Source organism: Sus scrofa, chromosome 3 (genome assembly GCF_000003025.6).
Source record: "Sus scrofa isolate TJ Tabasco breed Duroc chromosome 3, Sscrofa11.1, whole genome shotgun sequence".
Classification (NCBI taxonomy): Eukaryota; Metazoa; Chordata; class Mammalia; order Artiodactyla; family Suidae; genus Sus; species Sus scrofa.
The window spans coordinates 102,438,055-102,458,859 of NC_010445.4; positions in this window are offsets into that span (position 1 = coordinate 102,438,055).

Below are 20,805 nucleotides of genomic sequence, written 5' to 3' on the forward strand. Positions count from 1 at the left end.
TTTAACAAAAATTCATAGTAGCACATATCATTTTTGGACATTTTTCTTAAAGATATAGCATTTTGGTGTGGTTCATTTTATTCCATAGGCAAAGCTCTTATTTATAATTCTGACGGTGTATATATGAAATTAATATGCAAAAAACCGGTTCCATTTGTGTAATTTCAAATTTTAATTGGGGTTAATTTTAAATGGCTTGCACCTGTGATGCAAAATACCTTGTTAACTTCAACACTAGCCATGACATTGACGGACACGAGACAGATGCAGGGTCTGTTACAAGACTTGCCTGCCAGATCCCACTCTGTTGAATTTAGGGTGACATTGCACAGAAGAAATGGTTTTGGTTAAACATCATGGCTAAAAGAAATAAAAAATGAATTGTCAAACCACATCCATCCATTTGCATCAAATCCACATCCATTTGCCTGTACCATGATAAGATATCTAAATAGAATAAGACACATGAGCACTGAGAAAATAAAGCATGTTAGTTTTATGTGGGAATATCTTTTTTCCCTGGTCTATGACTGAGCAAATGGCTGATGGTTAAACAGTAGAATATTTAGAATTGGAAAATTAACAACGGGCTTTAAAAATATCTCTAAATTCTGTATAATCTGCCCACACAGGGCATGAACTGATCCAAATAAGGAATGAACTCAATGAGAAGAGCAGAAATAAAACTCAAATAGTAAATACCCACATAGTGGTAAGCTAAACAAACTGAAATTCAGTTTCTGAAAATTTATAATAAGAATATATTTATTTGATAAAGTTTTTGAATAGCAACCTTTCATAGTTTCTTCACTAGACGCTTTATCATTTATTATCTCCTGTGTTCAACGAACGCCTCCATGTAGCTGCTGTGGAATTTAAGCCACACAGTTCTGTTTACAGAATGAGCTGGTGCTGACAAACTGCCTGGAGTCAACTCCTCCCCTTCCTTTTGCTAATTAACATTCCTGACATTTGACTTGACAGTAGTATTTTAGAGTTCTAATGTACAACTTTTGTAAACAAATGTAATATTCTTGGTGTGAGTTCTTGCTCTTTATAAGAATACTGTTTCCAAGCTAAAAAAAAAAAAAGAAAGAAAGAAAGGAAAAAAAATTATTTTGTCAGTTGCAATTTTCCAAGGTTTTTGTGGTTTCCTTTCTACTTGATTCAGAATCCACTAGAGAATTCCTCCATAATGAACCAGGTAGGGAGTTAGTACTGCTCTTTTTAAAAGCACTGCTTTATGAAACAGTTGGAATGTACTGGAGTTGTTTATTTATACATTTAAAATGTCTTGGCATGTGGTATGGATATTGTTTAGTTATAGCATCAAAATGGATGTAAAGAACAGTATAACTGATTTAAAAATACAGAATGTTCTGCTTCTAAGGAAACTGATGTTTCAACCTGGAGCTAGTGGTCTTTCCCTTGATGCATCACAATAGCAGACATACACCCCTTTTCAGTACATATTTTGTATTTGTCATGTTTTGCTATCTTGGAGATATAACCTAGTGTTTTAATTCCTGAATTATTCCTTTGATTAAGTAAATAATTTAAAAAATTAGTCTGGAAATGTATTAATAAATACTTTTAAAGTATAATAAATATATAAACTTGTATAACTCAATAGCAAAAAAAAACCCTCACAAACAACAATTAAAAATTAGGCAAAGCCCTGAATAGCCTTATCTCCAAAGAATATATATGAAAAGCAAACAGAAACATGAAAAGATGCTCAATATTACTAGTCACTGGAGAAATGCAAATTAAAACCACAATAAATATCACCTCATGCCTACTGGAATGCCCATCATCAAAAAGATGAATGATAACAATGTTGATAAGGATGTAGGGAAAAGGGAAAATTTTTTAAAATGCTCAATGAATTTATTACATTTATAGTTGTACAATGATTCATCACAATCCAATTTTATAGGATTTCCATCCCACAACCCCTGCTCAACCCCCCACCACCCGAACTGTCTCCTTTGGAAACCATAAGTTTTTCAAAGTCAGTGAGTCAGTATCTGTTCTGCAAAGAAGTTCAGTCTGTCCTTTTTTCAGATTCCACGTGTCAGTGATAGTATTTGATGTTGGTGTCTCATTGTCTGACTGACTTCACTTAGCATGATAATTTCTAGGTCCATCCATGTTGCTAAAAATGCCGGTATTTCGTTCCTTTTAATGGCTAATATTCCATTGTGTATATGTACCACATCTTCTTGATCTACTCCTCTGTCGATGGACATTTAGGTTGTTTCTGTGACTTGGCTATTGCAAATAGTGCTGCAATGAAGATGGGAGTACATGTGTCTTTTCGAGTCATGGTTTTCTCTGGATGGATGCCCAGAAGTGGGATTGCTGGATCAAATGGTAGTTCTATTTTTAGTTTTCTGAGTGGTTGCACCAATTTAAAGTCCCACCACCAGTGTAATAGGCTTCCTTTTTTCACAGTTGTTGCACCAATTTACAATCCCACTGCCAGTGTAATAGGGTTCCTTTTTCTCCACACCCTCTCCAGCACTTATTGTTTGTAAACTTTTGGATGGTGGCCATTCTGGCTGGTGTAAGGCGGTACCTCATAGTGGCTTTGATCTGCATTTTTCTAACGATGAGTGATGTTGAACATCTTTTCATGGGTTTTTTGGCCACCCATATGTCTTCTTTGGAGAATTCTCTGTTTAGATCTTCTGCCCATTTTTGGATGGGGTTGTTTGTTTTTTTGGTATGGAGCTATAGGAGGTATTGATAAATTTTGGAGATTAATCCCTTGTCAGTTGATTCATTTGCAAAGATTTTCTCCCATTCTGTGGGTTGTCTTTCCATTTTGTTCAGGGTTTCCTTTGCTGTGCAGAAACTTTTAAGTATAGTTAGGTCCCATTTGTTTATTTTTGTTTTTACCATCATGACTCTAAGAGGTGGATCTGAGAAGACGTTGCTGTCCTTTATGTCAGAGAGGGTTTGGCCTATGTTTTCCTCTAAGAGTTTGATAGTGTCTGGTCTTATATCTAGGTCTTGAATCCATTTGGAGTTTATTTTTGTGTATGGTGTTAGGGAGTGTTCTAATTTCATTCTTTTCCATGTGGCTGTCCAGTTTTCCCAGCGCCACTTATTGAACAGGCTGTTCTTTCTCCATTGTATATTCTTGCCTCCTTTGTCATAGATGAGCTGGCTGTAGGTGTGTGGGTTGAATTCTGGGCTTTCTATCCTGTTCCACTGATCTATATTTCTGTCTTTGTGCCACTACCATGCGGTTTTGATGACTATTGCTTTGTAGTATAATCTGAAGTCCAGGAGCCTGATGCCTCCAGCTCCATTTTTCTTTTTCAGGATGTCTTTGGCTATTCTGGGTCTTTTGTGCTTCCAAACAAACTTTAAAATATTTTGTCTGAGTTCTGTGAAAAATGCCCTTGGTAATTTGATAGGGATTGCATTGAATCTGTAGATTCCCTTGGGTAGTATAATCATTTTGATTATATTGACTCTTCCAATCCAAGAGCATGGTATATCTTTCCATCTATTTGTGTCATCTTTGATTTCTTTCATCAGTGTCTTATAGTTTTCAGAGTACAGGTCTTTTGTCTCTTTAGGTAGTTTACTCCTAGTTATTTTATTCTTTTGGATGCAATGGTAAACGGGATTGCTTCCCTAATTTCTCTTTCTGATATTTCATTGTTAGTGTAGAGAAATGCCATCGATTTCTGTGTATTAATTTTGTATCCTGCAACTTTGCCAGATTCATGGATGAGCTCTAACAGTTTTCTGGTAGAGTCTCTAGGATTCTCTAGGTATAGTATCATGCCATCTGAAAATAGGGATAGTTTTACTTCTTCCTTTTCAATTTGGATTCCTTTTATTTCTTTCATTTCTCTGATTGTTGTGGCTGGGACTTCCAGAACTATGTTGAATAGTAGTGGCAAAAACCACTACTTGTCTTGTTCCTGATCTCAGTGGGAATTCTTTCAAGCTTTTCACCATTGAGAATGTTGTTCGCTGTGGGTTTGTCATATATGGCCTTTATTATGTTGAGGTAGGTTCCCTCTATGCCCACTTTCTGAAGGTTTTTTTGTGTGTGTGTCTTTTTGCTATTTCTTGGGCCACTCCTGCAGCATATGGAGGTTCCCAGGCTAGGGGTCCAATCGGACCTGTAGCCACCAGCCTATGCTGCAGCCATAGCAACACGGGGATCTGAGACCTACACCACAGCTGCAACCTACACCACAGCTCACAGCAACACCAGATCCCTAACCCACTGAGCAAGGCCAGGGATTGAACCTGCAACCTCGTGGTTCCTAGTCAGATTTGTTAACCACAGTGCCACGACGGGAACTCCTCTGAAGGGTTTTTATCAGAAATGGGTCTTCATTTTGTCAAAGGCTTTTTTTGCGTCTATTGAGAGGACATATGGTTTTTATTCTTAAGTTTGTTAATGTGGTGTATCACACTGATTGATTTGCAGATATTGAAAAACCCTTGCATCCCTGGGATAAATCCAGGGATTGATGTACAACCCTTTTAATGTATTGTTGGATGTGGTGTGCTAGTATTTTGTTGAGGATTTTTGCATCTATGTTCATCAGTGAAATTGGCCTGTAGTTTTCTTTTTTTGTGGTATCTTTGTTTGGTTTTGGTATCAGGGTGATAATGGCCTCATAGAATGAGTTTAGGAGTGTACCTTGTGTGATTTTTTGGAAAAGTTTCATAAGGATAGGTGTTAGCTCTTCTCTAAATGTTTGATAAAATTTGCCTGTGAAGCCATCTGGTCCTGGACTTTTGTTTGTTGGAAGTTTTTTTTTTTTTTTTTTTTTTTTTAAACCTTTTTTTTTTTGAAAACCTTTTTTTTTTTTTGGTCTTTTTTTGTTGTTGTTGTTGTTGTTGCTATTTCTTGGGCCGCTCCCACGGCATATGGAGGTTCCCAGGCCAGGGGTTGAATCGGAGCTGTAGCCACCGGCCTACGCCAGAGCCACAGCAACGCGGGATCCGAGCTGCGTCTGCAAACCTACACCACAGCTCACGGCAACGCCGGATCGTTAACCCACTGAGCAAGGGCAGGGACTGAACCCGCAACCTCATGGTTCCTAGTCGGATTCGTTAACCACTGCGCCATGACGGGAACTCCTGTTGGAAGTTTTTTAATCACAGTTTCAATTTCAGTACTTGTGATTGGTCTGTTCATCTTTTCTATTTCATCTTGGTTTAGTCTTGGAAGATTGTACTTTTCTAGGAGTTTGTCCATTTCTTCTGGGTTGTCCATTTTATTGGCATATAGTTGCATATGGTAGTCTCTTATGATCCTTGTATTTCTGTGATGTCTGTTGTTACTTCTCCTTTTTCATTTCTAATTTTATTGAGTCCTCACTCTTTTTTCCTGATAAGTCTGGCTAAGGGTTTATCAATTTTGTTGATCTTTTCAAAGAACCAGCTTTTCATTTCATTGGTCTTTTCTATGGTTTTCTTCATTTCTATTTCATTGCTTTCTGCTCTGATCTTTATGATTTCTTTCCTTCTACTAACTTTAGGTCTTGTCTGTTCTTCTCTCTCGAGCCGCTTTAGATGTAACGTTATTTTGTTTATTTGAGCTTTTTCTTGTTTCCTGAGGTGGGCTTGTATTGCTCTAAACTTTCCTCTTAGAACGGCTTTTGCTTCATCCCATAGGTTTTGGAGTGTCATATCTCTGTTGTCATTTGCTTCTAGGTATTTTTTAATTTCCTCTTTGATTTCTTCAGTGATCCATTGGTTGTTTAGTAGCATGTTGTTTAGTCTCCACGTATTTGTGTTTTTTGCAGTTTTTTTCTTGTTGTTGATTTCCAGTCGTATAGTGTTGTGGTCGGAGAAGATGCTTGATATGATTTCAATTTTCTTAAAGTTAGCGAGGTTGGATTTGAAGCCCAGGATGTGATCAATCTTAGAGAACGTTCCATGTGCACTTGAGAAGAATGTGTATTCTGTTGCTTTTGGATGGAATGTCCTATAAATATCTAAGCCCATCGGTCTAATGCTTCCTTCAGGGCCTGTGTTTCCTTACTGAATTTCTGTCTGGATGATCTGTCCATTGCTGTAAGTGGGGTGTTAAAGTCCCCCCCATGATTGTGTTATTGTCAATTTGTCCTTTTAAGGTTGTTAGCAGTTGCCTTATATATTGTGGTGAACCTAGGGTGGGTGTGTAGATATATGAAATTGTTATATCTTCTTCTTGGATTGATCCTTTGATCATTAGATAGTGATCTTCCTTGTCCCTTATAATATTCTTCATTTTAAAGTCTATTTTGTCTGGTGTGAGTATTGCTACTCCAGCTTTCTTTTGATTCCAGTTTGCATGGAATATTTTCTTCCATCCTCTCACTTTCAATTTGTATGTGTGACTAGAAGAGAAGTGGGTCTCTTGAAGACAGCATATATATTGTTCTTGTTTTTGTATCCATTCAGCCAGTCTATGTCTTTTGGTTGAGGCCTTTAGTCCATTAACATTTAAAGTAGTTATTGATATGTATATTCTTATTGCCATTTTATTAACTGCTTTGGATTTGTTTTTACTGCTCTTTTTTCTTCCCTTCTTCTCTTGTTCTCTCCTCTTGCGATTTGATGACTATCTTTAGTGTTGTTTTGAGTTGATTTTTCTTATTTGTTTGTGTATCAATTGTAGATTTTTGGTTTGCAGTTTTTCTGAAGTTTTGATATGAGTCTCTCTCTCTATATATATATATATATATATATATGATTGTTTTAATTTGTTGGTCTCTTAATTGCAAGTACATCTCCAGTGTCCTGCATTTGTACCCTCCTCTTCTCACAATTTCTGATTTTGGTGGCATAATTGTGTGTGGATGATTTCACATCTTTACTGTATGTATACCTTTGCTGGTGAGCCTTGTCATTTGCGGTATTTTTGTTTCTGGTCGTGGCCTTTTCTTTTCTGTCTAGAGAAGTTCTTTTAGCATTTGTTGTAAAGCTGATTTAGTGTTGCTGAATTCTCTTAGCTTTTGCTTATCTGTGGAGCTTTCAATTTCTCCTTCAAATCTGAATGAGAGCCTTGCTGGGTTAAAGTCATCTTGGTTGGAGGTTTTCTCCTTTCATCATGTTAAGTATATCATGCAACTCCCTTCTGGCCTGCAGAGTTTCTGCTGAAAAATATGCCGATAAACTTATCAGGGTTCCCTTGTATGTCTTTTGCTTCTTTTCCCTAGCTGCTTTCAGTATTTTTTCTTTGTCTTTAATTTTGGTCAGTTTGATCAATACATGTCTTGGGGTATTCCTCCTTGGGTTTATTTTATATGGTACTCGTTCACTTCCTGGATTTGAGAGAGTGGTTACTTTCCCATGTTAGGGAAGTTTTCAGCTATTTTCTCTTGGAATATTTTTTCTGTCCCCTTCTCTCTCTCTTCTCCTTCTGGCACCCCTATAATATGGATGTTGGTGCATTTCACATTATCCCAGAGTTCTCTGAGACGCTCTTCATTTGTTTTCAATCTTTTTTCTCTTCTCTGTTCCACATACATGATTTCCACTAATCCCGTCCTCCACCTCACTTGTTCATTCTTCTGCCTCCTGTATTCTGCTGTTAGCTGCTTCTAGTGATTTTTTTTATTTCAGTTATTGTATTTTGCATCTCTTCTTGTTTAAGTTTTGTATCTCTTTCCTCAGTGTTTCCTGTAAGTTATCCATCTTTGCCTCCAGTTTATTTCTAATGTCTTGCATCATCTTCAGCATCAACAGTCTAAAGTCTTTTTCCTGGAGGCTGAGGATCTCCTGATCACTTAGCTGTTTTTCTGGGGTTTTTTCTTCTCCCTCATCTGAGTTATAGTTCTCTGTTTTATCATTTTTTATAGGTTTTTGGTGTGGTGACCTTTTTATAGATAATAGAGTTGTAGCCTCTCTTACTTCTGGTGTCTGGCTCCCTTGTGACTGAAGTTGGTAGGGGGGCTTGCTGTAGGCTTCCTGATGGGAGGGACCAATACCTGCCCACTGGTAGGTGGAGCGGATTCCTATCCCTCTGGTTGGTGGGGCTTTGTCTCTGGGTGAGATTAGAGGTGGCTGTGTGCATGGGGGTTCTTTAGGCAGCCTGTTTACTGACAGTTGGAGCTGTGATCCCACCTGGGTTGTTTTTTGGCCTGGGGCTTGTCAGCACTGATGTGTGGGGCCAGATTTTCCCAAAATGGCCACCTCTGTGCTGATGAATATTCCCAAGAGCTTTGCTTCCAATGTCCTTCCCCCACAACGAGCCACATTCACCCCTGTTTTCTCAGGAGGTCCTCCAAGAACTGCAGTCAGGTTTGACCCAGATTCCTATGGAGACGTTGCTTTGCCCTGGAACCCAGTGCACGTGAAAGTCTGTGTGTGCCTTTTAAGATTGGGGTTTCCATTTCCCCCAGTCCTGTAGAGCTCCTGTGCATAAGTCCCATTGGCCTTCAATGCCAGATGCTCCAGGGGCTCTTTCTCCCAGTGCTAGCTCCCCACATGTGGGAGTTTGATGCGGGGCTCAGAACTCTCACTGTTGTAGGTGAGTCTCTGTGAAATAGTTACTTTCTAGTCTGTGGGGCTTCCCACCCAGAAGGTATGGGGTTGCTTATATCGTGTAATTGCCCCTCCTACCTTTTGATGTGGCCTCCTCTTTGTCTTCTGGAGTAGGATATCTTTTAGAAAGTTTCTGGTTCATTTGTTTGAAGATTGCTCAGTATTTGGTTGTAAATTTTGTTGTTTTTAGGAGCGAAGTTGAGCTTCAGTCCTTCTATTCTGCCATCTTAATCCCATGTCAAGGGAACTCTTCTTGTGCACTTTAGTGGGAATGTAAATTGGTGTGGCCACTATGGAAAACAGTATGGAAGATCCTCAAAAAATTAAAAATAGAACTACCATACGATCTAGCAATTCTATTTCTGATAATGTATCCAAAGGAAACAAAATTACTGACACAAAAAGATCTATGTACCCCTGTATTCTGAGCAGTACTATTTACAATAGCCAAGACAAGGAAACAATCTAAATGTCCATCAGTGGAGATACACACACACACACGCACATTCACACAAACAGGTACATACATACATATAATGCAATATTATTCAACCATGAAAAATAAGGAAATCCTTCTATTTGCAACCACATGGGTGGACACTGAAGGCATTATGCTGAATGAGATTAAGTCAGACTGAGAAAGACAAATACCATATGATCTCACTTATATGTGGAATCTAAAAACCAAACTCATAGAAAAAGAGATCAGATTTGCGGTTACCAGAGGTGGAGGAGAGAGGGAGGGGGAATTGAAAGAAGCTGGTTAAAAGGTACAAACTTCCAATTAAAAGATAAATAAGTACTAGAGTTGTTTTTACAACATGATACTACAGCTGACACTGTTCTATGATATATAGGAAAGTTGTTAAGGGAGTAAATCCTAAGAATTCTCATCATGAGACAAAAATGTTTTTCCTTTTTTCTTTGGTTTCCTTTTATTCTATCTATATGAGAAAATGGATGTTAGCTATACCTATTGTGGTAATCATTTCACTATATATATATATAAATCAAAACACCATGCTGTCATGCTTAAACAGTGATATATGTCAATTATTTCTCAATAAAACTGGAAGAAAGGAGAGGAGGCCAGAGACTGAATATGAGCTTCAGCTGCAACCTACGGCCTAGCTGCAGCAATGCCAGGTCTTTTAACCCACTATGCTGGGCCAGGGATCAAACCTGCATCCCGGCACTGCAGAGATGCCATGTGGTGGGAACTCCAATGACAGTAATAAAATGTTATAGACATTAAACATTTACATCAATAAATTTCATTCTCAAAACATCTGAAATTCTAAAACTATGAATCAGAATCAGTATGCACCTAATAGCAATTTTCCTTTACTATATGCATTAGTTATTGGTTACTTTTTTATGTTCTCCTATTTATTTCACAAATTTTACATTTCAAAAGCAAGATGTATCAGGAGTTGCCTGGTGGCCTAGCAGTTAAGGATCCAGTACTGTCACTGTTGTGGCTTGAGTCACTGATGTGGCGCAGGTTCGATCCCTGGCCCAGGAACTTCTGCATGCTGTGGGTGAGGCCAAAAAGTATATATATTTTGAAATAATTTTAGACAACAATTGCAAAAATAGTACACAGTTTCCTTTATGTTTTATCCAACTTCCCCTATTGTATAGCATCTTACATAACCATCGTACAATGATCGAAACAAAGTATTAACATTGATACAACACTAATAACAAATATATAGACCTTATTCTATTCAAATTTCAGTGGTTTTCCCGCTAAGGTCCATATTCTGGTCTAGGAATCAACCCAGGATCTCATATTGCTCTTTGATCCTTTCAACATGGCCCCATCTATTTTTGAGCACTTCGTTACTACATAGCATGCTCTTTTTAAGAGCATGATTCAACTGTTTTTTTATAAAGTTGATATATATCCATTATAATAAAGTCAAGTAATATAGAGTACTATAAAACACAATGTAAAAATTATACAAAAATTTACCATGAAAGAACATGACATGAAAGAACAACTATTAACATTTTATTATCATTGTTCCTGACATTTCTTTAGACATATCTACAATTAAAAGGATAGATAACGTGATAGAATTTTGATTGAATAAAATTATTTTTAGTAAAAGTGTTGCTAAAAATATTAAAGCCGTTTTTGGTTTGTTTTTTGTTTACTTTTGAGGTTTTTTTGGTTGGTTTGGTTTGTTTTTGTTTTTGTTTTTTGGCTGTGCCCACAGCTTGTATAAGTCCAGGGATGGAACTCATGCCATAGCAGCGACCTGAGCTGCTGCAGTGAAAACACTGGATCCTTAACCCACTGCACCACAAAGGAACTCCCAAACACAATTTATTATATAGCTCACAGGTCTACAGATCTGTGGGGGTTGTACTGGCTTGACTGATCATGGGTGAATCACCTAAGTATCTATGGGCAGGAAGGACACAGGTCAGCTGGAGCCTGGCTGTTCTACAATCCCCTCACTCACACGTTGTGGCAGTTGGTTATCTCTTGGCAGGAGCAATGGGGTGACTTTGCTGTGTGATCTCTCATCCTCTAGCAGGATAGCCCAGGTGTGTTCACATACCAGCAGCAGAGTTGCAGGAAAGAGACTAGAAGCATGTAAGACCTCAGAGCTGTCACAAGATGATACTAGTCAAAGCAAGCCACAAAACCAGCCCAGATTCAGGCTGATTATCCATATCATTCATATGGACTGATGTTGATCATTCAAGTATCAAATTTTCATCATAGCATTATTCACTCAATCTGCAGATTTAAGTATTTATTTTGGGATTATTTTCCTTTTACATTTTAAAACATATTTTGTTTCATTTGTTCATTTCTTTTTTTCAAACACAAATTACGTATTTGTTGGATAGTCTTTACTGGTCACTCATGTCTATCTTCCTTATAATCTTTTTTTACTACTGTTATGTCTACCTAGAAGGTCTTCTTAGATATTTATTTTGTTTTTTTCCAAATTGAAGTATAGTTGATTTACATTATTGTGTTAGTTTCAGGAGTACAGCATAGTGATTCAGTTATTTCTGGACCACTCATGTTATCCAGGTTTCAGATAAATTATTTCACAGTCAGAGAGACTTTTCCTGGTCACTTGATCTAAAAAAAGCCTCACCTTTTTATTCTCTATTATATAGTCCTATTTTATGCTTTTTATAGTACTAGGTAAGTTTAGTCTTTTCATTTTCTCTACCCCCATTCTAGATTGTGAGCTCCATGAGGGCAGAGATGCTGCCAACTTTAAACACTGTTAAAATCCATCATCTTCCACCACTCTTGGCATATGAGGTATTCAGGAATTATACGTTGAATAAATGAGTGAAAGTTCTGTTCTTAGTCAGATTTATTCTTATTTTTTGTTGCACATAGTATGGCTTTTTTTTCTCTGTAATATTTTTCATTTACATGTACCTTCTATAATTTCTTTGCAAGTAGAGAGAACTCTTTTTCCGAACTCTTCTTCTGTTTATTCGGAAATTTTCTCTGGTTGTTATTTATATTTCTTTGTCTTACCTTCCTTTCTTCTTTATTTTCCCTCTCATTTCAAAACAGATCTATGGGGGTGGTTCTTCCTGATCAATATTCATCTCATAGACCGGCTGAAAGACAGTCTGTGGAGGAAGGGAAGTAGTGAAAAATGTTAGTAAGCTCAAAGAGAATGTATTGCCTCCTAGAACCTCTCATCAAATCATTACTCAGTCTTTGGCATTTAGGAGCTTGGTAATTTGTAAAATGCTGTTCCCTCTACTCTCTTCATCACATATCACTTTTGGTCATCTATACAACTAGGAGAATAAATAGTGGATAAAAATTGTGTGTCAGCCTGGTTTCCCCTTGAATTCTACCTGCCACATTCTGTGGCATCTAACTGGGTCTCTAAGGGGAGAGTTCTCCTCTGCTGTGTCTCTCTGTGCCTCTGGATCGTATGTCACTTAAAGAATCCTTGGATGGGCATTTCAGTGGAGTCTCACTTGCTCTTGGGGAAATGTCCCTCTTGCTCAAGGTCTGAGGATATGTTGTTATTTCTCAGTGTTTTTCCCCATTTTGGTCCAGATTTCACAGGTTTGCTACATAGTTTGTGGCTTAAAATTGTAGTAATATCCTTATTTTACTGGAAACCAAAATACTATCTCTATTTTTCATTCTTTTTGAGATTTTTTTTTTTTTTTTTTGACTGCACCTATGGTATGTGAAATTTCCTGGGCCAGGGATCGAACCTGAGCCACAGCAGCAACCTGAGCTGCCATAGCAACAAAGTTGGATCCTTAATGTGCTGCACCACAGGGTATCTCCTCTTTTTGAGATTTTTGAGGAAGGGAAGGGGGATAATTAATCTTTAACCAAAACTCACTTTGCGTTTTTCCAATTGCATTTGACAAATTTGTTTTACAGAGTATGGGAGAGGCTGCATGTGTCATTCACCTACCAGGTTTAAGGCTTAGATAGGAATTCTCATAAGTTTATCTACATTTTAATTATATCCCATCACCTTTCTCCTCTATTCCCTTTGCTCTGTTTTTCTCTACCTCAATATCTCTAGAGGCTCTTTTTTGTTATGTTTGTTTGTTTGTTGCCTCCCAGTGTCAACTCAATATTCTCTTTTCCTCCTTTGACAGTGATTTTCTTTGTCATATTTGAAGCAAGAGATCTCCTAGTCCTTATCTCCCTAACTTTGCTAAGTTAATCCCCAAAGTCCTTTGGCCTCTAACCCAGAGTGACTTAACAAACACCCCACCTTTACCACAATAGTCACACTAATTGTTGCCTTTGCTTATTGAATGTTTACTTTATGACAGTAATGCTGCTAAAGCTTGTGCCTACATCATCCCAGGTAATCCTTCCAATAAACCAAAAAAAGTTAGTATAATTACCTTCAGTTCAAGAGTAGGGCTGTGAACAATAACTTGTTCTTAAAACTCCAGAATTATACTCAAAGAGACCACTCTTATTTGCTCAAAAAAAAAAAAAAATACTTTGAAAGAGGTTCTTAAGGTGGTTGAGCTCTTATAACATCAGAAAAGGGGATGAGGGCAGAAGTTTGAAAAGAAAAATTGTTGCATTGCTACAGGAAGGATAAGAAGAAAAACAAAAGGAGAGGAAAGGGGTTGAGGAAGTTGGAGACCAGCGCTAAGAAAGAGCCAAGACATTCCTGGGACTCTCCCATCTGAAGTGCGGGCCCTGCCACTCCTGCATAGGTTGGCTGTGCACCTCTGGGTCTCTCCTCATCCCCAAATCTTCCATTCATCTGATGTGCACACAATGCCTAGCACAGGGTGGGTGTTCTTTAATTCTTATGAAAAGTCCTTGGTTTCCCATCTCAGGAATGCCTCAAAGGTCAAACCTGCACGTATGGGATCATGGGCTCGAGATACATAAGGAGCATGAGAACAGAATCCCTCAGGAACTGGAAAATCGTTGAGTGGGAGGGTTTGAACATTTATTAGGCATAGGATTGTGGTGCTGTGGAGGGAGGGGGATATATTAAGCCAATGCTTCCCTCTATCTTAAGAAAGACCACAGGGTTTAATGTCATTTGAGTTTTATGTATGTAAAGAAAATGAGGCTTAGAGAAAGTAAACAACTTGCTCAATGACATGTAAATGATGATGGAGGGCCTTTTTGCTGTTTAACAAACATATCCAGTTCCTTTCTGTTCAGGATATCTTTGGGGAAGTGTTTCCTCCCAGATCTGTGCATTGCCAGCTCTTTCTTATCCTTTAGATTTTCACTCAAATCATCTTCTCAGAGATAACTTCCTCCACGTCCTATCAGAAACAGTCATCATGACTGAGTCACTCTGTTGTACAGCAGAAATTGGCACAACATTGTAAATCAGCTATACTCTAATAAAAAAAGAAAGAATCATTATGATACCCACACCACACTCAATCTCTCTCTCCTCCTCATGCTTCATTTTTCTCAAGAATAGCACGTTTTACTATCAGACATAATATTACATTTTTGATTTCTAGTCTGGCTCCTCTAGTAGGATAGAAGCTTCAGGAGGACAGAGATTTCTGTCTCGTACTCATCACTGTATCCATGGCACCTGGTACAGAGTTCAGCATTTAGATGGTGCTCAGTAAAGATTTGATAAGTATACTCGCTAAGTATTCATTGGGTGCCTCCTTTATGTAGAGATAGTTTCTTGCCTTTATCATTTCCAACTGATCAAATGCAACCTAGTCCACCAGTTTCCAGGATAGCCATACAGACCACCTATTTTCTTTAGAACTGAGCCAAATTATGCATTATACCTGTTATCACAAATAACTGCAGCTACTTATTAACTTACTTTGAAAATAACTTCAAGGAGCTCTAGTGAAAAGCCACCACTACTTCACTCAAATGCTTGTTGTCACAGAAATGGCCTTTCCCTGCATGAGTACTCAAAGTCACCAAACTGCCATCCAATGGTTTACACATCAGGGATAAGGAGGCAGCAACGCTTGAGTAGTTAAGAACAGTCTCTAAAACCAGACTGGAGGGAGTTTCCATTGTGGCTCAGCAGGTTACGAACCCAACTAGTATCCATGAGGATATTGGTTCAATCCTTGGTGGGTTAAGGATCCAATGTTGCTGTGAGTTGTGGTGTAGGTTGCAGATATGGCTCAGATTTGGAGTTGCTATGGCTGTGGTGTGGGCCAGAAGCTGCAGCTCCAATTCAACCCCTAGCCTGGGAACTTCCATATGCCACAGGTGTGGCCCTGAAAAGGAAAAACAAAATAAATAAAAATAAAAATAAAAATAAATAAAAATAAAAATAAAAATAAATAAAATCAGACTGGATTAAATTTCAACTCTGTGAGCTAGGTAATAATAGTACCTTCCCCAAAGGGCAGTTGTGAGAAAAACTTATCAAGAGCAGTAAGACAAGGGCAGAGGATCCATGTAGAAAAGTTGATGAGCAGACCAGCTAATTTAAATCAATGAACACTTCCTGGAAGAAGGAACTCTTGGCCAGAGTTTTAAAGAAAACTGAAAGCATGACTTGAAGGAGAAGATGGCAATCTTGAAATCCAAGGAAAGGAATTCTGATTGGGAGCTGAAAGCCACAGTGGACTTCAGAAAAGAGCTGTTCCCCAGGTGGAGTGACATGAGCAAAAGATGAGGGGCTAAGCTAGAAGTCATGGGTTCCTGTCCACACATGTCAACTGGGTAAACTTAGGCCAGTTTCTTTCTGTTTCTCTTTCTCTCTTTCTTTCTTTCTCTCTTTCTTTCTCTCTCTCTCTTTCTTACGTTCTTTCTCTCTCTCTTTCTTTCTTTCTCTTTCTTTCTCTTTCCTTCCTCCCTTCCTTCTTTCTTTTCCCTCCCTTCCTCCTTCCTTCCTTTCTTTCTTTCTCTTATTTTAATGGCCTCATCTGTGACATATGGAAGGCCAGGGACTGAATCCAAGCTGCAGCTGCAACCTACTCCACAGCTGTACCAATTCTGGTTCCTTTAACCCACTGCACCAGGCCAGGGATTGAACCCACACCTCTGTAGCAACCAGAGCTGCTGCAGTCTGATTTTTAAATCACTGTGCCACAGTGGTAACTCCAGGCAGGTTTCATTCTACCTGAACCCATTTTCTCATCTGTTAACTGTGATGACAGTAACCCAGACCTATGGATTTGTGCAAAATCCAAGTGATTAGCAAGTAATATTTGTGAAAATGTTTATAATTTGTTGTGGACAAAGAATATCATGTACCTTATCAGTAGACAAAGGATGTTGCAGCCATCAGGCCATCAGCCATTTCAGCTTCCCCAGCTGTATACCCTGAGGGGATTCAGGATGGAAAAGAACAAGATACATACCAAAGGTGTGATTTTTAATGAGCCCAGACTCTTGCATTTTTCCATACATAGAACAGTACTAAATTCATCAACTTGAGATGTCTGGTTTTTCTCTTTAACACTTTAACATATTTTGATATTCAGCTACCTGGTTTTGAGCAAAAACTCCTACATGTCCTGACACCTCCCTTACCTTTTTGAAACAGTCCCTTAGAACTACCTAAAAGGCTTTCTCCTAGGCCTAAGTCCTTGGTTTGTCCACAAAATAAAACATAATTCTCAACTTTCAGGTTGCGCTTTTTTTTTTTTAGTCAACACTGTACAGAACTTTCCTAATACATACACTGATCTGATCCAGTAACATGGTAGCATAATAAAGAAAAGAATTTCAGAGTTAGGTTAGAAAGAACTGGGTTTAAATCCCTGTGCCGTCATCTACTAACTTTATGCATTTGAGTTGATGACTTATTCTCCTTGAGCCTTACTCTCTCATCTGTAAAAGGAGTCTAACTTGCCAAGGTTAGACTATATCTAAAGCACCTAGTAAAGCACCCAGCATGTCATCCCCATCATTACCACTGTGACTAATGTTAGTCTAAACACTAACCATCTGCAAGGTGTTGTTCTAAAAGATATATGTGCATTTAGGTAGGTCTTGTTACTCTGAAGCCTAGAGAGGTTAAGTAACTTGCCCAAAGCCACACAGGTAGAAGTGGTGGAGTCAGGATTAGAATCTGGCAGTGGAGTTCAGCACACCAGGGTAGTTAGCAACAATGCATAGCGAAAATCGGGCACTGAATTCAGGCCAATTTTTGGAGAGTTCCTTTGCGAAGTAACAGGCTTTCAGAACTCAGGTTTTCCAAGGAACTTGATAGTGGGCAAGAGAAATCCCTCAGGAAGATCCTTCTTACCTGCTCTTAAGTGCTTATTCTGTGAGAGAAAATATAATTGACGCCACTTCCAGGAAGAAAGGAAGCTGGGTTAATAATGGAAATAAAGCACCTGCTACAACATTTGACATGTCCACCCATATTTGTAAAACTCCTGAAAATAATCCCCATCAGCTCTGGAGTTACTTGGATCAGTAAGGAATGTTGCTAAACCCACAGAAAACTAGGTGATGGGCTGGAATGAAAACCTTGCTATGTATGCAAGGCAGTAACCTGATTTGCATCAGTTGAAAGGGTGAGAAATGGCAGGCAAGCAGAGGTGGCTCCTTCACTCCAAAGAGATCTGCTGTTGCATTCTCTCATTGGCATGTGAGGCCATAAGTCCACACGGCTTAAACCTTACACAATTTCCTCTGGAGGAATCATATGCCTATTTCTAAATTCTTTATGCCTGCCCTCTGGGCCACAGGTCAGAGACTAGTGGGCAGAAGGCATCAGACCATCCTTGCAAAAGACTTTTCCATCATTTGGCTAGGGTGGAAAGGATGCTGACTAAAGAAGGTTGATCGTCATCCAGCTCTACAAGAATTGAGTCATTAGCCTCTGCAAGGTTGACCTTTAACACACCCCAAAAGGAGTTCAGGACAGAGATTAGGAATGAGACGTTCTGTGCTCTGAAAAATCTGGCAGAACTAGCCTTCAGATAGTTAGATATTTTCAGGAGAAATTTTTTGAATTTTTAGATTTTTGAATCTTTCTATACTTGATAAAAGCACTAAAACCATTAACTAAGATATTTGTTCCCTATGACTGGCAGCAACCTATTACTGAGATGTGTGCTTGGTTACATGTAACCCCTTCACCAAAATCACATACATACCGACCTCCCCCATTACTCCTTGGAACAGTTTCTCAGCTATCCCAGAGGCTGTCTCCCAGGCTACAGTCTTGTAAGACACTAAATAAATTCAGCTCACAGCTTTTACATTACACATTTTTTTTAAGTCAACAAGAGAAAGAGAGACTTCATTTCATTCCCAGTTTTCCCTCTTAGATATTTCTCACTTATGGAAAATATAAGCAGTGATGCTAGACACACAAAAAGACCTTCAGACCCTTTGTCCAAGAATTCCACCCATATCATCTCTGAGGAGCTGCCATAACAACACCTGAGTCTTTACTAACTCTAAGACTTTGCAGCTCTCTTTAAACATTCATTCCCTTATCTTTTTGAGATCATCTATCTGTCAGTGGGCTGGGTCATGAAATTAATAAAATTTTGGAATGTCACATGCCCAGAAAATTCCTAGGAAGAATGTGGTCATAAAAATAAAATCACAATATTGGGGGGGAGAAAACCTAACAACAACAGAGACAAAAACATAAATTAAAGCAATAAAGCACATCTACTGGGAATGACTGGGGCAAGGCAGAAGGCTCTTCCTACATGCCAAACTGAAATATTCTATTAAGTTTTAAGAAATCATGTTTACAGCAGATATAAATTAAATTAACTGCAAGGCCATAAAATAGAGCAGCTGTTCTCCATCTCCTCTGATGACAGACAAGAGGAAAAGGCTAGTCAGAGGTAAGGAAGACATTCTTCTTGGCAGTGAGGTGAGAACATAACATCAAGGGCACAATAAGGAGAGGCAAGAGAGCTGTGGAGCCATCTCTTCTGCTACACATTTAAGGAGCACAGATTATAGGAATTTTACATGCATATTGAAGTCCTTTGCCCTTGACCATTTCTCTGTACATTTAACTATTTCAATGTAAATAAATGGAACTCCTTACAAAATACTGTGAGAATACAAATGCACTACTAAGACAATTGTGAAAAACAATCAACTGTTAAGCCAAAGTAAAAATGATCATCTTCCTTGTCCTGTGCTGCAGTAGCTTAGCTTAAAGCTGAGAAACTGAATGATTTAAGGACTCTCTGACCTCATCAGCAGCAAGCCTATGCTTAGGAGCTGAGTTAACCAGACACACACAATGCCTGGATCACTTCTGTCTCTACTTGCTGGTCTGAGTTTCCCTAAAATGCTGCATTTTTGAGGGTAATCCAGCATGTCTGCCTTGCCCACCAACCCTGCAGGATCACCTACCGCCTCCATTCCCCAGGGTTCTGGAAGCAGCAAGTGGAATGGCAGATAAGAGGAAGAAAGGATATGATGTTTGGGAAATGTGGCAGGATTCTAGAGATGTCTTACAAACCACAATGAATTCTGCCTCTCTAATGAGGTTTGATTCATATGAATGAACCAATCATTTTTGGACTTTGGTCAATTCCAATGGACTGTTTTGGACAACATTCTAGAAGTAATAATTTCTTAAAGCTACAAAAACATCTTCATCTTACAAAGTTATTTGGGGGAACTTTACTATTTTCTTTTTCTTTTTCATCTTTTTTAGGGCCACACCCATGGCATATGGAGGTTCCAAGGCTAGGGGTCCAATCAGAGCAGTAGCTGCCAGCCCACACCTCAGCTACAGTAATGCCAGATCCTTAACCCACTGAGTGAGGCCAGGGATCAAACCCACAACCTCATGGTTCCAAGTCAGATTTGTTTCGGCGGTGCCACGATGGGAACTCCTACTGTTTTCTTTTTAATTGGTTGCTTTATTTTGTTTTATTGATGAATACTTTAAATACAACGTTTTCTAGATTGAGTCTGTGTGTGTGTGTGTGTGTGTGTGTGTGTGTGTGTGTGTAGCAATACATAAAAATGATTATGCACCATGACAAAGTGGGATTTATCCAGGAATGCAAGGGTGATTCAACACACAAAAGCAAATCTATGTTACATGCATGACCAATAGAATAAATGACAAAAACTATATGATGATCTCAATATATGCAGAAAAACCATTTGATAAACTTCAATACCCTTTCATGATAGAAACACTTATCAGATTAGGAAATTCTTCAGCCTGATAAAAAGAATCTATCAACAAACAAACAAACAAAAAAACCCCACAGCTAATTAACATCATAGTAACAGTTGAAGACTGAAAGGTTTTCCCCTAAGATTAGGAACAAGACAAGGACATTTGCTCTCCCCAATTCTATTCAACTTTGTACTGGAAGTTCTAGCCAGGGCAATCATACAAGAAAAGGAAATAAAAGGCATCCGGATCAAAAAGGAAGAAAGTAAAACTATCTCTAGTTACAGATTACATGATCTTGAACATGGACAACCCTAAGAATTAGACATACACACAAAAACTATAAGAAGTAATAAATGAGTTTTGCAAAGTTTCAGGACACAAAATAAATATACAGAAATCAATTGCATTCCTGTATACTACCAATGAACAAACCATAAATGAAATTAAGAAAATTCCATTTCAAATAGCACAAAAAGAATAAAATATTTAGGAATATATTTAATAAAAGCAATGCAAGACTTGTACTCTGAAAACTATAAAACACTTGAAAAAAATTAAAGAATATTTAAATAAATAGAAATACATCCCATGTTTATAAATTGGAAAACTCAATATTGTTAAGATGGCAATAATTCCCAAATTGGTCTATATATATTCAATCCCTATCAAAATCTCAGCTGCCTATTTTATAGTAATTGGTAAACCAATCCTAAAACAC